General features: G+C 50.2%; 1 long non-coding RNA gene across 1 annotated transcript; it reads right to left on the reverse strand.

The window, feature by feature from the left end:
• Positions 1 to 670: 670 nt before the first annotated feature.
• Positions 671 to 2,222, reverse strand: LOC115301932. Its single transcript, XR_003913362.1, has 2 exons — positions 1,593 to 2,222; positions 671 to 971 (listed from the first exon to the last, which is right to left on the reverse strand). It is a non-coding gene; the product is annotated as an uncharacterized LOC115301932 (long non-coding RNA).
• Positions 2,223 to 3,478: the final 1,256 nt, after the last annotated feature.

A 3,478-nucleotide genomic window follows, 5' to 3' on the forward strand; every position in this document is an offset into this window, starting at 1 on the left:
TATATAACTTAAAATATTCTTATAATTGATTAGTTAATAATTACTGTATCCCCATATACTTGTCCAGGACCAAACCCCAAGGGAGACAGAAGGCTCCTGAGCCATGTAGTTCATGAGTTAGAAGGAAGAGAACCAAATCCCAAATATATTTCCCCAAATGCTTTTCTTCTGAGTTTCCAATATCTTTAAAGACTCCTTAGACCCTGTTCTCATTAGTTTCCATCTCTTAAATTCCTAGTTTTCTGAGCTTGAAATGTACTAACTTCACTGACACTCCTGACGTGCTGTAAAATTACTTAATGGTTATCAACAGGATGCTGCGTCCTGGCCAAAGCAAACAGCCGCCTGGTCTGATGGTCCAGGGTGAGCTGGAAGCATGCAATCTGTCAGTTCTGTGAGCGTTCTAGGTGTGGAAAATGCCCATGAGCATCTCAGGGCCAGGAGGCTGGATCGGTGGTTGGCTTCCACCTCTCATGCCCCCCTTCCATGAGCCTCATTTGACTCACCTGCAGCAGGGCTGAGTGAAGGAGGGGGAATAATGATCTCTCGTGGCAGGGCTGTGAGAAATAATTAGGGAAACATGGCAAAGTGTTTGAATGAACAAATTCATCTGAAAAACCATTTGAATGGGTCTCTGGGGAACAACAAACAGACTTTTACAAGTTCACAGTTACTTAGCTAGGATCAGGTGATGATATTTTATTTCAGGAAAAAGAAAACACCATGTGCTAGCAGAAGTTGCTCATGCTTGGGCTGAGAGACGGACATGTGGGAGGAGGGGGGTGAGGGCTGCCCTGGTTCGGACCCAGTCCTGGGAGGAGCCTTCACCCTTTCCGGTCACGGGCTGGCGGCGTCCCCACCAACACCCTGCATCCTGCCATCTCCCTGCCCAGATGTTTGGCTTCTCCTGACATCCCTGCCGTGGCACGCTTTCAGCTTCATGTCTTCTTCCTGCGTTTTCATTTTCTCTGCTTGTAGAATATTATCAAATGAAAATGTTCCATTAAAATTCAATACTTAGTTTTGACATATGGTGGGAGCTGGCCAAAAATGTTTATCTTCTTTACCTCTCCATTTTCCAGACTATTCATCAAGAATGAGAGGCCCGTATGTCTTATTTGACACATATCTTATTTTTTCCTTTTTTCTTTCCTCTCCTTTTTTCTTTCTTTCTTTCTTTCCTTTTTTCTTACTATATTTTAATCTTTCTTTCTTTCTTCCTCTCCCTCTCTCCCTCCCTTCCATCCTTCCTTTCTTCTTTCCTTCCTCCCTCCCTTCCTTCTCTCTCTCTCTCTCTCTGTCTCTCTCAATCTCTCTCTCTCTCTCTCAATCTCTCTCTCTCTCTCTCTCTCTCTCTCTCTCTCTCTCTCAGTGATTTCCAAGATTCCTAGCTCTGAGGAGAAGGGAGCTCAGTGTGTAACTACAGAGATGGCATAAGCCGTTTGCGGATCCTAAAAGCCCAGAGGGAAATAGTGACAATGCTTTATCCCCAAAGTCATAGAAACTACCCTGTTCTAGCCCCAGAAAGGCATACTTTCATGCCTCTGTGAAACCAAAGGGGCCTTCTGGGCCTCAGTTCCCTTGTCAAGTACCTGCCAGCTGCAAGAGTCCGGGAGGATGTGGATGGGCGGGTCTGTGTCCATCAGCCTCGCTCGTGCTGTGGCCCTGCTCCTCCTCCTCGGAGGTCCATTTAAGAGGGAATTAGCTGAAGGTGGGAGACCTGATGTGGGGCCGGCTGGGCAGTCACAGCTGTATTATCTTGGCCCATCATGTGACTCCTCTGGGCCTCAGTTCATCCCTGCATAAGTAGGAGAGGCTTGGACTAACTCCGTGGATTTCAAAATCTTACTTCTTAAATATTTTCGGCAGTGGCATCCTTTTCTCACAATCTTTCACAGGAACCTCATGACAGGAAACATATAAAGGTGGGGCCACCCTGCTTGAAGGTGGGTGGGAGGGCTTCTCGCTGGTTCCAGCGCCCAGGCTGGGGACAAGGGCGGAAATGCTGCTCTGGACCTGTCCAACTCCCGAAGTCTGTGATGCAGGTGCCGTAGCCTGTGACTCCAGATTGAGGATGTAGGGAAGGAGTAAGGCACCAGAGCACCATCTTTTTGCCCTGTCATCCCAGCATCCCTGCCTGCCTTCTCTAGAGCAACTAGGGAAAAGTAGGATCCTCTGTTTCCGGCATGGCGTTATGTAAGAGTGACCAGCCAGCACCCCCAGCCCAGCCCCCCCCCCAGCCTGCCGTCGCTGCCTTCCTCGGCCTCCCAGTTTCTGAGGCCCTGCAGATGTGAAGGCTGACCTGGGACCTGGGAGAAGTCCTGGGGGTGCGGCAGAACCGGTGACCTCACAAGGGAGGAGATCAAAGGAGGCTGAGCTCATCTGACCCAGGCTGCAGAGTCAGGGCCGGGGACAGCTGTGAGAACAGAGGGAGGGCACCGAGTGCTCCAGGCGGGAGGAAGGAGACTCCCGCTCCTCCTCTGACTTCCAGGTGGTACCTGCTTTCCCGCAGCACAGGCATTTTTGTGGCAGGCCATCGGAGCGTGGGGGCGCGGGGGCTGCTTGAATTCCTGGGTTGTTTTGTCTCTTTTCACGCATTCCTCGTCCTGTGCTTCTCTCCCACCTCCTCAGTCTGTATAGGAATTTTTGGTTATTCAACACACCCTCTTTCCTGTCAGACCATATTTCATTTCTCACATTCCACCCTGGGGCCTAGGTTAGCAGAGCCTGGCTGCCCTGGTTAACCTAGGTGAGATATTAAAGTCCACCCGCCCCGGGAGGCACCCATAGCCATCCCCCGAGCTGTGGGTTCTCTCTGGTGAAACAGAGGTGATAACAGTTCTCATGGCATTGTTCAATTAAAAATTCCTGAAATGCTTCCAGCATCAGCCAGCCAGCAAGGAGGGTGATAGAGAACAAATGGTGACAAGGAGAGAAAGAGAGAGGGAGAGAAGGGGATGGGATGGGGGAGGGGAACGACCATGTGAGGGGCCAGGAGTCAGCACGGGAGAGCCTGGGAGACCAGGAGCCAGGAGACCCAGGGCCAGAAAGAGGAGCTGCCAGAAGAAAGATGGGGAAGGGGGCAGATCAAGCTGCTGAAGTAGACCGGGAGGCCCGAGAGAAAGCAGAACCTGCACGTGGAAAAACCGAAACAGCCAAAAGATAAAGCGCTTTGGCTCCAAGTCAAAAACTGTTAACATAAGTGAGCTGGCACCTACTTGGCATTCGATAGCCAGGTTTGTATATTGTCCCTATTTATTCTTCCTTCATTATTCTTTGTCGTAGCCTTCATTCTAGTCACCAGAGGGCCGGCCCATCCCCAAAATGTACCCGAAGCCAAAGGGAAAGGAGTAACGGAGGTCTAAACCTTGTAGGAAAGGAGGACACTTTTATCACAAAGGCTTTTGTGGGCTTTCAAGAAATCACAGAGAACGAAGCTCAGCCATGGCCTCCCAGGCAGGTACTTGGCAAATCCATT

Source organism: Suricata suricatta, chromosome 9 (genome assembly GCF_006229205.1).
Source record: "Suricata suricatta isolate VVHF042 chromosome 9, meerkat_22Aug2017_6uvM2_HiC, whole genome shotgun sequence".
Classification (NCBI taxonomy): Eukaryota; Metazoa; Chordata; class Mammalia; order Carnivora; family Herpestidae; genus Suricata; species Suricata suricatta.